Below are 19,370 nucleotides of genomic sequence, written 5' to 3'. Positions count from 1 at the left end.
CTTGTACTCTTTCTCTTTCTAAAAACAAAACAAAACAAAACAAAACAAAAGGCAAACTATTTAAAATGGTATTACGGTTTTACAAATGTTAAATGGTTAAGAAGAAATACATAAGTACTATGAAAAGTTTGGTACTTGATCTCAAAAAGATGGAAATTTGATTGTGGAAGTGGGTGTTGAAAGAGTTGTAGCTTATGAGTTACTGTGAAGTTGTGGAAGGGGGGTTATCTGAAATTGGATGTGTGTAACACCACATGTGCTTTGGAAGTTCCTAAGTGCTGTTTGAACTGAGGCATGCATTTCAAGTATTCCTGTGTAGCTCCATTCAGCTGAGTGCAGTTTTCTGCCTTCAGTGAGTGTCTCCCACAGACATAATTACTCATCCTGCTGTGTTCAAATTGTTCTCTAACATGGCAGGGGAGGAAGAAGTTTTCTTTGACTTTCCTAGTATGTCTGGCTGACACAGACAGATTAACAGGAGAAAGCCGTACATGTTTATTTAATATAAGTTTTATGTGATTTGGGAGCCCTCCGAATGAAATAAAGACCTAAAAAAATGGCATAACCTGCTTGCTTTTATATTAGGTTGAACAAAGAGAGGCAGGTGTGGAAAAGTGACTTAACTGTGTGGGCAGATCTACTAGAAAGAAAAGAATTATTTTAAAGTTTGTATATTTATTTTGAAAGAGAGAGAATCCCAAGCAGGCCCTGCACTGGTGCAGTGGGGCTCGGAACCCACAAACTGTGAGATCATGACCTGAGCCGAAATCAAGAGCTGGATGCTTAACCAACTGAGCCACCCAGGTGCTCCAAGAATTATTTTCACAAGGAATGTTTGTTTAGGATTTGCTCCATCTCAACTTCTGGTCCTTCATGGGTCCTTCATAAGAATGTCTTCCTTCTTCCTGGTAAAGGGAGGACACCTAACGGGAATTATCCCCTGCTTTCAAGGAGAAAAAGGAAGGCCAGAGTGCCCTTCTTGTACCTGCTGTTTCTCAGGTGCCTTTAACTCAAAATAATCAATATAGCAAAGTATTGTATTCTGGGGTGACATGCTCTAAAGTCCTTTAGAATCAATCCTCTTGGAACAAATATAGCTCAGAAGCCCCGGGCCTTGGAGACGTTCCTCACTAAGGCTGAGCGACCAATTCATGCTCCTGTTAGCCGAATGAGGGAGGAGTTGGCCCCCCTGCCTCCCTTTGGACTAACTCCCAGAAAGTTGGTGCTGGAAGTGCCTGGAAGGGTCTTCTGCTCCTCCTCCCCAATTGTGCTCAGATTTCTTGTACTATAATAAGCAAATAACTCCAGAGACTGGAACTTCCTATCTTTGGAAGCAGCTCTCCTTCATTTTAGGGAGCTCTGGTTTAATTCTTCCTGTGGGCCTCCCAAGGCTGAAATGACCCAGTGGCTGGGATCTTGGAGGGGGAGGCAGTCATTTTGCATAGTAGTAAGAAGAGGCAGGCAGTGTTGAAGGTGGGCACAGGCCATAAGAGGACCACAGTTGGGGGCACCTGGGTGGCTCAGTTGGTTAGGTGACCGACTTCGGCTTGGGTCATGATCTCACAGTCTGTGAGTTCGAGCCCCACGTCGGGCTCTGTGCTGACAGCTCAGAGCCTGGAGCCTGCTTTGGATTCTGTGTATCCCCCTCTCTCTGTCCCCTTCCCTGCTCACATTCTGTGTCTCTCTATCTCTCAATAATAAATAAACTTTAAAAAAATTGATAAAAAAAAAAAAAGAGGACCACAGTTGTGTTGATGCTGTTGCTTATGGGAATCCACAGCGTCCATCCAAACCATATACTGAAAATTGGGACATGCTGACAAAGGGGAATTGGGCCTCTGGGTATGAGAAATTTCAGTTGGAAGCCAAAATATTTGGAACTTTTAGTAGACTTAAATAGTTTTTAAGGATAATGGTCAGGCAGTTTGAAATTAGAACCATCTTGGGAAATCTTTGGTTGGTGGCAAGCCACCTAAAGTCTCACTGCTGACTTTCTGATGGGAGCAATAGCTGTCACTCCTGGTCGTGGGTTACGGTTTTCACAAACAAAATACCCAGGTGTCCCATCCCCTCTCTTCTCTTAAACTCCCACGTAATTGTTTAAAATTTTTTCCCAGCGAGGCACCTGGGTGGCTCATTCAGTTGGACATCCAACTTCGGCTCAGGTCATGATCTCGTTGTGGTTTGTGGGTTCGAGTCCCATGTCGGGCTCTGTGCTGACAGCTAAGAGCCTGGATCCTGCTTGGAATTATGTCTCCCTCTCTCTCTCTGACCCTCCCCTGCTCATGCTTGCTCTCTCTCTCAAAAATAAGTAAATGTTTTAAAATTTTTTTTCCCCAGAAAATTCTACTCTGTCTGTGAGTCATGGGATTTAACAGAAAGCAGTTTTTAAGAATGTGCTTTCTTACCCAGTGATGTAGTTTGTGAAAGTTGCAGGTTGCTGAATACGGGATATTAGGCCATTTAGAAAGAGCTGGTTAACCAATGAACCGCTCTATGCAAATTATCATGCTCAGCAGTAGCTTCTGGTTGCAGGCTTTGAAAAGCATGAAGTAGTAAATTATTTCCTTATGATGGGGGGAAGAGAGCAATGAGGGTTGTCATGGGATTACATTTTCTTAGGAGCAAGAGGTCCAGCAGAGCTGAGTCTCTGACTTCTTTTACCTGCTGTGGTGTGGCAGAAAGAAAGCAGGGCTTGGAGTGCTGGAGAAGAAGGCTAATTAATGCTCATTCCACTTGCCTCTCATTATGGAGAGTCTGAGGGTGTTCCCAGGTTACTTGGGAGATGCCCCTCCTCTCTTCCAAGTAGCATTATCCATCCATTACCTCTTCCCGATGTTTGTAAGACTTTGAGAATAGTAACTATTAGTACTGTTAATAAAGTCTGGAGCTCCTGATCACGTATTATCTATTCTATAAGGCTGTCATTAGAAGAAATAAAGAGAAAGCTGTAGACTGGTTAAATGAGCTATAGCATTTGGAAGGACGGATGTGAGCTAGTGTGTCCCAGGGCAGTGCTATTGGTATGTTGGGTACGTCAGTTCTTTCTTGTGAGGGACTCTTATGAAGAGCTGATATATAGCATTCTTAATAACCCTCAGATGTCAGTAGCACTCACCAGCCTTTGTGAAAACACTGTCCCCACCTTTATGACCTGTGACCCACAAAGCCCCAGGAGGATGGCCTGGTGCTGCCTAGATAAGAACTACTGAATGCTCTGGGCTTGATTTTTTTTTTTTTTTTTTTCATACAGGTTAGAGTTCTTGCAAAACAGACTGAATCCTCCCCAGTGTGGTACAGCTATAGAGATGAAAAAGGACACAAGCAAAGTAGATTATTCTCTCCCACAGCACCACCTTGACATAAAGGAAATACAGTAAAAATTTGACACAATGATGGCAGGTTGTACTTTGGATGTGGTTTACTTTATTATTATTATTTTTTTATTTAAAAAAACTTTTTAAAGATTTTATTTTTGAGTAATCTCTACGCCCAATGTGGGGCTCGAACTCATGACCCTGAGATCGAGTCGCATGTTCTACCCACTGAGCCAGCTGGGCACCCCTGGATGTGGTTTACTTAATTGTTTTATTTTTTAAAGTTTTTGGGGCGCCTGGGTGGCTCAGTCGGTTAAGCGTCCGACTTCGGCTCAGGTCATGATCTCATGGTCCGTGAGTTCAAGCCCCGCGTTGGGTTCTGTGCTGACAGCTCAGAGCCTGGAGCCTGCTTCAGATTCTGTGTCTCCCTGTCTCTCTGACCCTCCCCCATTCATGCTCTGTCTCTCTCTGTCTCAAAAATAAATAAACATAAAAAAATAAAGTTTATTTATTTATTTGGGGGGAGGGGGAGACAGTGGGAGGGAGAAGGGCAAAGAGAGAGAATCCTAAGCAGGCTGGAACCCATGAACCGTGAAATCATGACTTGAGCTGCAATCAAGAGCAGGGCGCTTAACCGACTGAGCCACCCAGGCACCCGGATGTGGTTTGCTTTAAATGTTACTCAGAAGTATTATATTAAGATTTAGTGCTTTAGATATGCCAGTTAAATGAGCTTATGTTTGATAGGAGAAGGAAAAAGCATGCTTTATCGTGGGAGAGAGAATTCATTTAGACCTATTTCTGGTGTGCATTAAAAAAATTTTTTTTAATGTTTATTTATTTTTGAGACAGAGAGAGACAGCATGAATGGGGGAGGGTCAGAGAGACTGGGAGACAGAATCTGAAGCAGGCTGTCAGCACAGAGCCCAACATGGGGCTCGAACTCACAGACTGTGAGATCATGACCTGAGCCAAAGTCAGAAGCTCAATGGACTGAGGCCACCCAGGTGCCCCTTTCTGGTGTGCATTTTAAAAAGGCTTTTGTTGTTGTTGTTGTTGATAGTCCACAGGCAGTATAGTTGAGTAGCTGTGATGGGCAGCAGCTTGAGTTTAGATGTAGTCTCTGCCCCTTACCATTGGTGTGCCTTTCATTGGTCCTTTAGTTTACTTACCTGTGAAATGTAGTCACTGATATCTTCATAGGATTTTGCACTTGGAACAGACTCAGAATGTGGGTTCATAAATGTTCCCTGTTAGGGGTGGGCTGGCACTCTTTGTTGGGATAACAGTACCCAAATTCTAAGTTGTGAATAAGCCTCTTTTGAGGTTTGATTCATGCCCTGTACATCAGAATAGATAATGTATAGCTCTAATATTTAACCATATTAAAGTAGGTTAAAGGGATCCAAAAAAGTCTTAAGAGAAAAGATTAGTGAACTTCTAAAATAATGATCTTGGAATGCCTAAGGTTTTTCTAGTTGTGATGGAAGATACATAAAACAAATTGATGAATTTGACTATACAAAAGTTTAGGAACTTGTCCTGAGTAAAAGATAAATAAAGTTGAACAAAGTGATTTATAGGAAAAAGGTCTGTTTTCCTTAGTGTGCCAAAAGAGTTTTTATAAATCAGTGGAAAAGACACACAGTGGAAAAATGGACAAAGGGTAGGGATAGATACCTTAGGGAAAAAAAAAAGGGGAGTAGCTGGTAAATATGTGAGAAGGTGCTCAGTCTTACTCATAACTAAAAGAAAAAAGTTTTTTAATGTTTATTTATTTTTGAGAGACAGAGCATGAGCGGGAAAGGGGCAGAGAGAGAGGAAGACACTGAATTTGAAGCAGACTCCAGGCTCTGAGCTGTTACCACAGAGCCCGACACGGGGCTTGAACCCACGAACTGTGAGATCATGACCTGAATTGAAGTTGGATGCTTAACCGACTGAGCCACCCAGGTGCCCCAACAGTCTTACTCATAATTAAAAAATTCTATTAAAAATGGAGATATTTTTTTACTAATCAGATTGGTAGTTAAAAAGTATAATACCCTTGGGGTACATGGATGGCCCAGTTGGTTAAGCATCTGACTCTTGATTTTGGCTCAGGTCATGATCTCACTGCTCCTGGGATTAAGCCCCGCACAGTGCAGAGCCTACTTGGGATTCTCCCTCTCTAATAAATAAATAAACATTAAAAAAAAGAAGTATAATACCCAGAGTTGACAAGGTGATAGAGAAACCAACCTTTGTGGGTTCATGGCTCATTCATTTCTGAAGGAATATTTAAATTAGCATAATCATTTTGAATCATCATTAAATTGGTCTGTGTTCGTGGATCTAGTAATTCTACTGTTTTTTTGTATTGGAAGTAAACGTGGAACATCTTAATTCATCATTAATCATGAAAACTGATTTAAAAAAATTTATTGGTCTTGCATCAATGGAATATTAGGTCGCCACTAAAAAAATGAGGTAAATTTGTGTATGCAGACAGGGACAGATGTCTAAGATGTGGTGTTTAATAGGGATTAAAGAAAAGTGTGTGTATAATGAACCCAATGTACAGGGGTTCAAAAGGAATAGGCACATATGTATGTAAGTATGTCAGCATTTGTATATGCATAAAAATTTCTGAGCGTTTTAAAGACCTATTGTCATGTGTAGAAACTGTTACATATGGAGGACTATGTACTGTTATATATACAAGATATATATAGAAACTGTCAACCGTGGTTATTGCTTTGGAGTAAGAACAGGAGGTTGGGCGGTAGGGGATAATGTAGGGAGCATTTGTTTTTCATTTGATATCTTGATGTGCTGTTTGAATTTATTGTGAGCATGTGTTGGTTACTTTCAAAATTTTCAGTCTTAGATTGTAGCAAACTGAAACAAATGTGTGAATTTCAACATGTTGTATAATTGGGTTTTCTGGCACTGTTTTCATTCTTGATACTACCTCTACCCCTCAAGGAGATGGTGGTGGTAGTATATATGTTATATATATGAAATGGATTTAGACATAATAGATTTAACTCATTTTTACATTAAGACAGGAAACTGAGATGATTAATTTGGCTGCACAGTTGGTACAAATATGTAGTGTATCTGCATTATCCATAAGTTGCATATGTAAATATAGATTTTTCATAACTAAAGTATACTAAAGTGAATAGAGCTAGAAAAAAAAGAAGATTATAGTTAAACTGTCAAATCAGTTTTTGTAAGTGTCTCCAGCTGGCTGTGGATTATTAGGATGCATTGAAAGGGCTGCTTTGATATGACAAGAAAATTGTTGGAGAAATGGGAGCTCCAATATCATCCATTGCCATTGTACAGTCTCTTAAGAAAACTAAATGTTGAAAGGTCCATGAAATACTTTATGTAAACTTTACAAAGCATTTTATAGCTGACCGATAAGTTAAGCACATGAAACAATTTCAGCTTTTCCAAGCACTAGGAATTTGTCCTTGGGGACACTATATTCCTGTTTAAATTAACAGGTGTTCAAAAAAAATCTCATAGTTTCATTTTTATTCTTAAAGTGGAGTTGGAGAAATGCCTAAGCTTTTACTTTTCTGTTGTGAAATATCCAACTTTAAAAAAAATCATGGGGATACTATCTGGGTGGCTCAGTCGGTTAAGCATCCGACTTCAGCCCGGGTCATGATCTTGGGGTCTGTGAGTTCAAGCCTCTCGTTGTCCCCTGTGCTGACAGCTCAGAGCCTGGAGCCTGCTTTGAATTCTGTGTCTTCCTCTCTCTGCCTCCCCCCTGCTCATGCTTTGCCTCTCTTTCTCTCTCTCTCTCAAAAATAAAATAAACATTAAAAAAAATTGAAAAAAGTCATGATTTGAGGTCCCCCCCTTCCCTGTTTCTTTTTAAAAATAATACTTAATTGTTTTTTTGACATTTATTTATTATTTATTTTTTAAGTTTATTTATTTTGAGAGAGAGAGAGCAGGGAAGCGGCAGAGAGAGAGAGAGAAAGAGAGAGAGAACACCCAGAGCCCGATGCGGGACTTGAACCCATGAACTCTGAGATCATGACCTGAGTGGAAATCAAGAGTCAGAGTCAGACACTTAACTGACTGAACCACCCACGCACCCCATAATGTTTATTAATTTTGAGAGAGAGAGAAAGAGCATGTGTGTGAGTTGGGGAGAGGTGCAGAGGGAGAGGGAGAGAGAGAGAATCTTAGACAGGCTTTGTACTGAGCTTGATCACACCACCCTGGGATAATGACCTGAGCCAAAATCAAAAGTCAGATGCTCAACTGACTAAGCCACCCAGGTGTCCCTGTATGTCCCCTCACATTCTCACCAACTGTCATTATTGTCCTTTTTTTTTAAATTAAAAAAAGTTTTTTTAAAAACAAAAAAATTTTTTTTAATGTTTATTTATTTTTGAGACAGAGAGAGACAGAGCATGAATGGGAGAGGGTCAGAGAGAGAGGGAGACACAGAATCTGAAGCAGGCTCCAGGCTCTGAGCTGTCAGCACAGAGCCCGACGCGGGTCTTGAACTCATGGACTGTGAGATCATGACCTGAGCCAAAGTCGGACGCTTAACCAACTGAGCCACCCAGGCGCCCCTAAAAAAAGTTTTTTTTAAACTAGAGTCACCCTAGTGGGTATGAAGTGGCATCTCATTTTGATTTTGGTTTGCATTTTCCTGATGAGCGATGATATAGAACATCTTTTCAGGTTCTTACTAACCATTTGTATATCTTTGGAGAAATGTCTGTTCAGATCCTTTGCCCATTTCTAAACTGGGCTTTTTTTTTTTAATTACTGAATTAAAAAAAATTTTTTTTTAAGTGTTCATTTCTTTTTGAGAAAGAGACAGAGTGCAGGGGAGGATAGATAGAGGAGAGACAAATGCAGAATCCAAAGCAGGCTTCAGGTTCTGAGTTGTCAGCACAAAGCCCAACATAGGGCTTAAACCCACAATACCTGAGCCAAAGTTGGACGCTTAACCGACTGAGCCACCCAGGTGCCCATTTTATTACTGAATTTTATAAGTTCTTCATATATTCTAGATACCAACTCCTTATAAGGTAGGTAATTTAAGATATTTTCTGTTACTCTGGGAGTTTCTTTTCACTTTCTTGATGATATCATTTGTAGTATAAAATATTTTAATCAATGTAGTTCAGTTTATCTATTTTTTTCTCTCATTGCTTGTGCTTTTGGTTTTGTACCTAAGAAATTTTTACCTAACTCAAGGTCATGAAGATTTAGTGCTGTGTTTTGTTCTAACAGGTTCATAGTTTTCACTAATACATTTAGGTCTTGGGAACATTTTGAGTTAATTTTAGCGTATGGCATAAGAAAGGGGTCCAACTTCATTCTTTTACATTTGCAGCCCAGTTCCAACATCATTTTTTGATACTCTTTTTTTCTCCATTGAATTATCTTGGCCCACTTGTGAAAAATTCATTGGACCATAAATGTTAGGATTTATTTCTGGCCTCTCAATTCAATTAATTTCTAAAAATTGACTATACATTGGAGGAATTATTCATCTGGGATTTAGACACAGTGGGACCGTCAATCAGTGGGCTGGAAATTGCAGTTTGGTGACTGGTGACTAGTCACTCTTAGATGGTTGACTCATCTCTGTGTGATCATGAGGTTAAATATTACAGTAGTTTAATTATAAGTAACACAAGGCTGTTGTTAGAGGCGTGAGAAATGATTTTCTTTGTGCAAATCACAGAATATAAATACTGCAGCATTAGAAACTGGGGCCATTCATATATCACAGTTAAACTGCTCCTGGATAATGGAGTTGTCAGGATTAAAGTGCACTTCCTTGCCATATGGAGCAGTAGCTGGTTCTTTATTTGATATTTTCACTTATCAAAAAATAAATTGGGGTGCCTGGGTGGTTCAGTCGGTTGAGCGTCCAACTTCAGCTCAGGTCCTGATCTCACCGTTCCTGAGTTTGAGCCCCGAGTCGGGCTCTGTGCTGACAGCTCAGAGCCTGGAGCCTGCTTCGGACTCTGTGTCTCCTTCTCTCTCTGCCCCTCCCCCGCTGGTGCTCTGTCTCTCTCTCTCTAAAACAAATAAAACATTAAAAAAAAATAAGTTAATTGGAAAATGAATTTTCATTCAGTTTTCCAAAATAATAATTTTTTAAAGCGCTATTACCTTTTTCCTTTTTAGCTTTTTTTTTTTTTTTTTTAAGTAATCTCGACCCCCAGACATGAGTTTCAGGCTCATGACTCAGATCAAGAGGTGCATGCTCTACTGACTGCGCCAGCCAGGTGCCCCCCCTTTTATATTTTCTATATTCACCTGGTTAGGTGGTTAAGAATGCTGACTTTCTTTTTTAGTTGAAGAGGGCTGGCTTTGAAGTCACGTCTGGGTCTGGCCCTTGTCCTCACCCCTAATGAGCTGTGACCTTGGGTGACTTATTTTCTCAAGCCCAAGTATGTCATTGCTACAGTGGAGATAATAATAAAAGTAACTGCCTCCTGAGTTGGGAGAGATTGTCCACATATAACAGAGCCATCAGACCACTTGGAACTGAGTGCTGCACAAATGGGTGTGGTTGCCTTTGTTGTAATTTTTTAGATAGTTCTAACCTACCGCTCCCTGTGCTCCCACCATCCCCCAAGCCCTCTCTGGAAAACGTTGACAAACAGGAACACTGAGGGGATTCGCTTTTTGGTCAGATGTGACCTTTGGGTGATGGGGCTAAGAGTGCTTGAGCTGCATGTTCCTGGAGCAGGTTGAGCTGCTGCTGGGAGGAAGGGAACCACTGGGAGTTTCCTTGAGTGTTGGGAAGCAAGCTGGCAACCAGGGAAGTCTTCCTAAGCGTCAGCTTCATGTTGAGTGAGAGGAAATGAGATGATAGCTGCTTTGGAGTAGCTAGGTTCACATCCTAGTCCTGTAAATATCCAAGCTTCTTCCTTTTTTTTTTTTTTTTTTTTTTTAATTTTTTTTTTCAACGTTTATTTATTTTTGGAACAGAGAGAGACAGAGCATGAACAGGGGAGGGGCAGAGAGAGAGGGAGACACAGAATCGGAAACAGGCTCCAGGCTCTGAGCCATCAGCCCAGAGCCTGACGCGGGGCTCGAACTCACGGACCGTGAGATCGTGACCTGGCTGAAGTCGGACGCTTAACCGACTGCGCCACCCAGGTGCCCCGAGCTTCTTCCTTTTTAAGAACACTAAGAATAATACCGGTCACTAACATTGTTGTAAGTGCTTTGAATACCTTTTCTATCCCAATAATCCCATGATGTGGGAAATACTATTATTTCTATTTTGTACATGAGGCGACCAAGGCACAGAGTAGTTAAATAACCTTATAGTGAATGGAATGAGCGTTTATTATTTTTTTTAAGTTTATTTATTTTGAGAGAGAGTGTGTGCGAGCTTGCAAGCGGGAGAAGGGCAGAGAGAGATGGAGAGAGAGAATCCGTGCTGTTCGTGTGGAGCCCAGCTTGGGGCTTGAACCCACAAACCATGAACTCATGACCTGAGCCAAAATCAAGAGTCAGTCGCTTAACCGATTGAACCACCCAGGCACCCCTGGAACGAGCATTTAATATAAGCTGCTGTAGAACACTGATTTATGTGCCAGGCACATGGGCTGATAAGTAAGCACTTTAGAGGGCTGATCTCCTGTAATCCTTACAGATGTTCATCATCATAACTTTGATCATGGGGGAACTGTGTTTCGTATTGCCTCACTGGCTAAGAGATTCTGCCTTACGTTAGGGAGCAAGTTTCTCTTGTTCACTTTTACTCTTTTATAGTGTTGACTTAAACTACAAATGTTTAATGCAGGGGAGTTCAAATTCTTATTTGTTTCTTTTGATCATTTTTCAGTCTTTTTTTTAACTTTATTTTTGAGAGACAGAGAGAGACAGAGACAGGGTGTGAACTGGGGAAGGGCAGACAGAAGAGGGAGACACAGAATCCAAAGCAGGCTCCAGGCTCTGAGTGGTCAGCACAGAGCTGGACATGGGGCTCAGTCCCATGAACCATGAGATCATAACCTGAGCCGAAGTTGGATGCTTAGCTGACTGAGCCACCTAGGCGCCCCTATTAATCATTTTTCAGTTATTTGCTAACTTCAAGGTTGGTCACAAAACTGTTTTATTTCATGCAGTCTGAAAAGAGATGATTCCAAGATGTTAAATTGGCAAAAATTTGTTTCTATGTATGTAAAGTCTTCAGGTGATATGTGTAAATAAAAAAATATATATATGTATGGTAATTTTTATACGATCCATGATCTTGGAAGGTGGTATTTTGAGGGAAAGGGAATTTTCTGAACTTATCACTAAATTTGCTTTAAGCCTACATATAATTTTTGTTTTCTGTCTTTTGCTTTTGAATCAAGTTGTAATAGTTAATTTCCTATGTATCTTAGAAGGAGTGGAAGGTATTCTAGTATTAGCAATGGGAAAAGTGAATCATGGGACATTTTAGAAATGGACGTTTTGTACAGAATCATAATGAATGAAAACGGAAGCACCTGTAAAATTCTGTACTTACTAGTTGAAAGAAGGCGGCTAATGGTACAGGAGACTTGGATTATGGGTTGGATTCTAGACTCACTACAAGTGCCAAGCTTGGTTTCACTCTATTTTATGCTTAGTGTCTGCATTAAAAAAAAAGTGTTTTTTTTTTTTAAATGTTTGTTTATTTTTGAGAGAGAGAGTGCACGAGTAGAAGAGGGGTAGAGAGAGGGGGACAGAGAATCCAAAGTGGGCTCTGTGCTGACTGCCCAGAGGCTGATGCTGGGCTCAAACTCAAGAACCGTGAGATCACAAAGTCAAGGGTCAGACACCGATCTGAATCACTCCAGGTGCCCCAGTGTCGGCATTTTTAACTGGGGCCCCAAATAATTGCTAGAAACTTTTGAACATCACCTCTCTCTGTAGAACATAATTTTATCACGAGCATGTATGTCTGCAGATCTTGATGGCTGCTCCATTTTAGAGATGGCACCGGAGAAGTCTGGGTAAGTTTTAGGGCATTGCTGACTGAGTTCATACCTCAGGACCGTAGGAAATTTCCTTCACTTCTATCTGCCTCAGCTTTCTCATGTGTGACAAAATGGAATCTACCTCTTTTTCTGTGTCTTTTGTTAAATAACAGAAATTCAACCAAGTCCATTTTAAAGATTTGGCTTTATTCATCCATTCATGAAGGGCAACATCTGATCAAGCAAATAGAGGGGAGCTCAAATGGCTAGAGAAAAGGAAAGGTTTTTAAAGGTAGACAAGGAGTGGAAAAAAGGAAATTACTAGCAGAGAATCCATTGATTTAGGCAAAGTCCCCTTCCTAAGGGGAGTGGAAGGGATCTGTCAGTAAACTTCCTGGTGCTGGTCAGGAAATTCTATGTTGATTGGTTAAAGGTTACATTTCCGGGGAGTTAACACTGCAGTTGGGTTACTGACCTGGGGTCTTAATCTAAGTGACACCATTTTGGGCCTGTGGTTTTATTTTTACCACATGGCTACTGTACTATTTTGTCTTTCCAATACCTTTTTAGAGTCCCTATAGCTTATATAAGTTTTCATGCCAAAAAATTAAATGATACTTTCTCATTTGTGAAAAATGGCAAAAATGCCAATGAAAAAATGGTTAAATGAGTATCTATCTTGTGAGGTTGTGAGGATGAATTGAGTCTATGCTGGGGCACCTGGCTGGCTCAGTTGGTGGAGAATATGATTCTGGGTCTCAGGGTTGTAAGTTCGAGCCCCACATTGGGTGTAGAGATCACTTAAAAATAAAAACATCTTTAGGAAAAAAAAAATATGAATCTATGCCAAGAACTTAGGACCCTGCCTGGCACCTGGAAAATACATAACACAGTTTTTTATTATTTAAAGTATTAGTATTATGCCAGAATTTATAAGAAGAGTGAAGAATGCCTTCCAGAAACACGGGGATGCCAGAGGCTGTGTCTGTGTTCTTACAGCAAGCCATTGGAGTGGTGGGCGCAGATCAGGAAGATGCGGGTCCAGCGGGCTCTGCCTCAGGCCTTACGTGCATGTATCCATCTGCTTTACCGTCTCTTGATTTTATGTACTTCTGTGGGGTCAGGTGCAGGAGGCTTCAAAACCCTGCACTCCAGGTCTCCTGGAGATGTGATGATGTAGCAGAACTGTTTTTGGAATCCTCCTGGTCGTTGAAATCAGAAAGTCAGGTTTCCTCATGTGTAAGATGAGGATTGTGACACTTACAACATAGGGCTCTTTTGAAGATTAAATGGAGGAATGTCACAGAAGCACCTTACTGCAGTGTCTTGATACAGAGGAAGTGTTTAAGAAATGGTAGGTAAGTATTATTTATAATGAGTACAGGGTAGAAGGATCCGGTTGCCTGAGACAGTCTCATCTTTAATTATCAGTGTTTAGTAGCAGTGCAGCATATAATTCTCTGCCTTAAGTTATGGAATTCTCTGCTTAAATTGTGGAACTTGCTGCAAAGTTCGTTTGCCCTTCTTGAATTCACGTGCTCCGTGCACAAACATGCTTACATATGCAACTGCATATTATACCTGCACAGGAAATAACCCTATGCTCTCAAGGCAGTATTGAAGTTATCTCAACTGCCTTTTCTAGTGTTAGCGATCTCCACTCTCTCCTTGGTGCCATCAAGGTTTTGCTGCTCATTACCCTTATCCTTGCACTGTGCTATGTTAGAATAAGAATGATTTCCGAAAAGGATGTAACTTACCTAGGCTTTACATTCAAGTCTATAATGGGAATAATGCTACTCTGCCTGCCCATCATGTAGGGTGGTTAACAGGATAGAACAAGAGGAAGTTTGTGAAGGCATGATCCAAGTGTTACCCTTGAAAAAAAATTTATATGTATACATACATATGTATATATTTAAATGTTTCTTTTTGAGCGAGAGGGAGGGAGAAGGCAGAGAGAGAGAGAGAGAGAATATCCCAAGCAGGCTTGCACTGTCAGCTCAGAGCCCAACACAGGGCTTGAACTCATGAATGGTGAGATCATGACCTGAGCCAAAACCAAGAGTCGGGACGCTCAGCCAACTGAGTCACCCAGACATCCCCAAGTGTAACCCTTTGATGGGAGTGTAAGAATGGAGCGTTTAGCCTCATGCGGGAAGTAAGTACAGGGCTCAGCAAAGAGTTCAGCCCTTGCGAGTGAATGAAGTCAGGGTACAGGCCCCTGGAACATAGAATTCACACAGTTCTGATTCCATAATAGGCCTACCTGCCGTTATAATCTTTAAAATGAAAAGAGAGGAGCACCTGCCTGGCTCGGTAGGTAGAGCTTGTGACTCTTGATCTTGGGGCCACGAGTTCAAGCCGACCATGTTGGGCATAGAGCTTACTTGAAAAAAATAAAATGAAATGAAACAAAAAAAAAATTAAGAGGCAAATGCCTTCTCTTAGGTGGTAGAAATATTTTTATATTTGTCTTTGGTCTATGCCAGACATTTGGCGCTAATAAAAAAACAAATAAGCAGGCAAAATAAAACACGACCTGTCTCCCGAGCATCCTTGATGACCTCAGTTCAAAGTAGCATCTCCCTCTTGGGGAGCTGCACCATTCATTTAGCTCTCTGTCGGTCCATCTCATACCAGTTACTTCAATAAGAGTTCTGTCTCTCCTGGTAGACAATGAGCTGAAATATTCAACAGATATTTACAGAGCACCTGCTTTGTTGCAGGCCTCAGGCGAGGCACTGCAGACATTGCCTAGAATGAGATGGACAGTCTTTGCTTTGATGAAATATAGAGTCTAGTGAGGGGGACAGATTTTAACTAAATCATTCCCAAGAGACCTAATTCCAGTGTGATTAGTTTTATGAAGTTAAGACAGTTTATAAAAGGAACTTAATCCAGCCAGTAGGATTAAGCTGGTCAGGCAGCAGCTTGGGGAAGCATTAGCCCTAGGGCCGCCATATAAGGTTGCGTAGTACTACGCAAAGGTAACCAGCTGAGAGGGAAGGTGGGAGCTGAGATGCTATGCCTGCTGGCTTGCTCATGCTGTGCCTTTAATTTCCAGAAATGCATCGTGTAGAATACCAAGGGGCAGTTCCTGTTAACCGAGCCCCCCCATCTTTCCCCACCCTCCCAGCCCCTTGCAAAGGTATTACACTGATAATTAAACATTATAAAGCAGTGGGAAGAAATTGACTTAGAAGGCACCCAACTGAAGCAGAAACCCCAGTTCTTTCATTTACTGGGTGTGTCTTTGTTATTTGATCAACTTTCTCATGCATAATAGAGCTGGATAACACCATAGTGTTATGGTGAACATTAAATTCTATAACATGTAAAGAGTTGAGTAAAGTATATGATGCACAGAATAGGTACTCAACTCACTAAATTGTGTTCGTCACAAACTTGTCAGTTGCTTATGTTAGCATGGCTTCTGTTACCCATTTTGTTCTAAGTTTTCTCAGTATTTCCCCAGTTTCTGCCTTGCCTTCTTTGGGAAGACTGGACATTGGCTAGAATTTCTGCATCACGCCTTCTTCCTTTCTAGTTGTTGAACGGGCAGTTGTATCATCAAAGGTTTAAATCTTCCGGGTTTCTCCATGTATATCTGACAACTACTTTTTGTTTTGTTTTGTTTTTCCTGCTTTGGATTGCTTCATTTCAAGGTCTCCTGGATGCCTAAGGGTAACCTGGAATTTAGTCTGTGAAATGAGTTTTAATTTGATCAGAGCATTGACTCTCAGACTTGTTCTCGGAGTGGGGATCCTCTGTAAAGTCTGGTGTCCCTTACGGAGTATTCTGAAAAACTAGATAAGTTTTTACAGCAGAACATGATTATTATATATGGCCTATAAAATCCCAACATGTTTGTTCATGAAAAAGCAAGCTAAATATCACCTTCTGATTCCTGGTATTCCATTCCATGAATGGTTGTGATGTGTTCTTTCTGCTTGCCCTCTGCCTGTATACCTAATTAATTGAGAGTAGGTGAAGTTTCCCCAGGCCTCCTCCTGTTGCATCCACACGACTCCTGAAACAGAATGCTACGGGCACCAGTGACTGTCACAGCAAAGTTTATTGCAACGAGAGGCAAGGCCGAGGGATCAGGACTGACACTCTTGATCTTGATCAGAGTGCAGCCTTGAACAGCTGGGGTACAGTTTTTATAGTCGACCACATCGTCTTATCATCACCTGGGAACAGAAAAAAGAAATAGTTCCCAGATGGGGGTGGAAACAGTTCTGCCCTTAAGCCACAACCAGTTGACCTCCTTGACCCTGCCTCTGGCGCCCCTTTTAAAACAAGGCTGTTATCTCTTAGCCTACAGTGTCAACCAAAGCTGTTACTTTTCAAGGCTACAGGTTAGCCCTACACTACAATTTAACCCTTACACTCCCACCATCACCAGCAAGTCTGGGTCCAGAAAGGTTTCTCAGTTATTTCCTACTTTATTGCCATCCTCCCTCACCCCTCAGCTTCCCACCTGGGAACTCAGGCACAGTGCTGATTCCTTGGTCTCCGTGGAGGGTGGGGGTACCCACTTCACTGGCAGCCCCGCCCCAACCTGTCCCACCCCCTGGGGCTCCCTGAACAACAAGACCTTGGATTTCTCTGGTGAAGGAAGGAGGGGCGAGACAGATCCAGAATCTTCAAAAGAGCCCTCTATTTGGTCCATCACCCACTTTGCCTAGATGAGAAATGCTAGGTTTGATTGAACAAATAACAGTAATTAAGGTCCATTTTCTGAACTGCCCACCCCTGGGGCCTGTTTACCTTGTAGCCGGATAACCATTCGTTTGGTGTGTGTGTCAGCCTAGTCTGGGCTGGGCTGGGCCATTTTGTTCCATTTGATGCTGGGTAACTTCAGTCTAGAGCTGATGGAAGAGCTCTGTCTTTATAGTTTTAAAAAGCAGAGGGAACACCACTCCCAATATGAGTAAGTAACTTCCTGCATTAAAAAGAATGCCCCAGGGGAATCCTCTCTCTTAGGCTCCTCTGCTCCACCTTGCACTTGGTCACATAACCAGTGCTCGGATGAGTAGAAAATAAGAAGGCAAAAGCTGGGTAGGGTCCCCTTTATGAGAATATTTACATTTCTGTTGGTATTTTGATAGAAAAAATGTGACTCATAGGTTCCTTCATTTGGCCCTGGTTCCTTCTGCAAATTTTAGGAACAGCAACAGCACGCGTCTCAAACTGGGGGTTGGTTGCAGGGGAGGAGTTGCACGTGCATGACGCTTCTCTGCTGGTTGGTACCATCGAGGCAGCTATACTTGAAGAAAAGCATCATCATAAATGCTGCCTCGGACTTTGTGCCAGCTGGCTTTGTCATGAGGACCAGGCTCACAAGAGGGGGTGGTGATGAAATTCGCTGGGCATCTGCACAGCACTTCAAATGAAAAAGGCAATTAACTGCAGATATTTGCTTGGGGGGGAAAGGCATACACCCATTCATTCCTTCCTCTCTAAGCTAGAAGTGGGAGACAGAGATAGATTTTGAAGATGAAAGGAGAGGAGAGTTGATTAGGCTTCCTGAAGTTTTGAAGGACTGAGGAAGGGTGGAATTAATGGCGAGAAAGTTTTTTCTCAGCTGTAGGAAAGCAGTACAGCTGTTACTTCAGCTCCAAGAAAAAGCTGTTAAACCAGGAGGCTTTCATCCTGAAAGATAGAGGCAATTAGAGGGTGGAGGGCGGCCAGTGGGAGGGACGTGAGTTTACCCATGAGAAATGAGGAGTCCAGGCCGCGTGGGCCTTTCCTCTGTCCCCCTCCTCGCTCCTGCCCCCAAGTGCTGGAGCCTTCCGGGTCCGCCCACGGGCTTTCCAAACCAGAGGCCCCACGCCTGACATTTTTGTTTCCAATTTATGTATTCATGTACTTGCAAAGAGGTTCTAGATGTCACCTTCCATTGGGCTTTTTTGTGAATCTTAAAAAATAGGATCGAATGAAATCCTGACTGCTGGAAAACCCGAGGTAGATGGTGCATACAGGTTTTTCCTTGCACAGCTAGACTAACCTTCACAGAGAGGCATCTTGCCAGCGTGCGGAGGGTCAGAGGTGTCTCTTGAGTAGTGGCTCCTTTCTATGGCCTGGAAGAGGACTGGCCAGCACTTGACCCTGCACTTAGGTTGTGTGTGAGATTGGGGGTGGGGGAGGGACTTCCTGCTCTCTGTCTTCTCAGAATGGAGGGAGGGGAGGGGAAGGGAGGTGCAACAGGGTACTGGGCACTTACCAGCCACAGCCTGTGGCTGTTCAACAGCATTCAGTTTTGTGGCCACCCCAGGGTTAACTCATCGTGTGCCAGCCTTTCATTTTAACTGTTTTGTGATGGAAACTTTTCAAACTGTACTAGATGCTTAGACCCTTACTGCCTTTTTACTGTGGTCAACAGTGTCATTTAAACCAATTTGTGGAGGGGCACCTGGGTGGCTCAGTCGGTTGAGCGAGCATCTGATTTTAGCTCAGGTCATGATCTCACAGTCTGTGAGTTCGAGCCCTGCATCGGGCTCTGTGCTGACAGCTCAGAGCCTGGAGCCTGCTTCAGATTCTGTGTCTCCCTCTCTCTCTGTCCCTCCCCTGCTCATACTCTGTCTCTCTCTGTCTCAAAAATAAATAAAAACATTAAAAAAATTTTTTTAAACCAATTTATGGGGACTTCATTTAGTTGTTTTGAATATTCGTTAGTCTTTGGCACTATAGATACAGAGGTGTGGGATCCAAAGGCTTGTCCCTCCTCCAGATGTACTCAGTTGTCTCAAGTGGCGTGTGTTTCCTGGTCCACTGATGCTCGTCACTGAATTTGTCCTTGAGCCAAATCACCTAACATTTCTGGGCCTCAGATTTCACATCAGCAACATGAGAGGACTGGACTGGACCAGAGGCTTTCACCCTAAGTGCTGGGTAGAATCTGGGGAATGCTGAATTTGACCTAAATCGACTAGAATGCAAGCTTCATGAGGAACTGTACCACCCGCCCCTGGTAGTGCCTGGTCGCCAGTAAGCATTAGGTAAATTTGGTGTATGAACACGTAAACACATTTGTAGTATTATAGTGCATCCGTACGTTTTATACATTGGAGTTGCACAAAGGCTTCCATTTGTTGGGGAGAGG

General features: G+C 42.2%; 1 protein-coding gene and 1 long non-coding RNA gene across 2 annotated transcripts in view; one reads left to right on the top strand and one right to left on the bottom strand.

The window, feature by feature from the left end:
* Nucleotides 1-19,370, top strand: part of SERINC5 (serine incorporator 5) — a 104,087-nt gene that overhangs the window by 15,287 nt on the left and 69,430 nt on the right. The gene's annotated exons all lie outside the window — the stretch shown is intronic.
* Nucleotides 16,323-17,150, bottom strand: LOC125164206 (uncharacterized). The gene is made up of 3 exons (XR_007151672.1): nt 17,036-17,150; nt 16,863-16,949; nt 16,323-16,455 (listed from the first exon to the last, which is right to left on the bottom strand). It is a non-coding gene; the product is annotated as an uncharacterized LOC125164206 (long non-coding RNA).

This window comes from Prionailurus viverrinus, chromosome A1, assembly GCF_022837055.1.
Source record: "Prionailurus viverrinus isolate Anna chromosome A1, UM_Priviv_1.0, whole genome shotgun sequence".
In the NCBI taxonomy this organism is placed as follows: Eukaryota; Metazoa; Chordata; class Mammalia; order Carnivora; family Felidae; genus Prionailurus; species Prionailurus viverrinus.
Note: the sequence above shows the minus strand (reverse complement) of the source record. Positions and strands in the feature narration are given on the sequence as shown.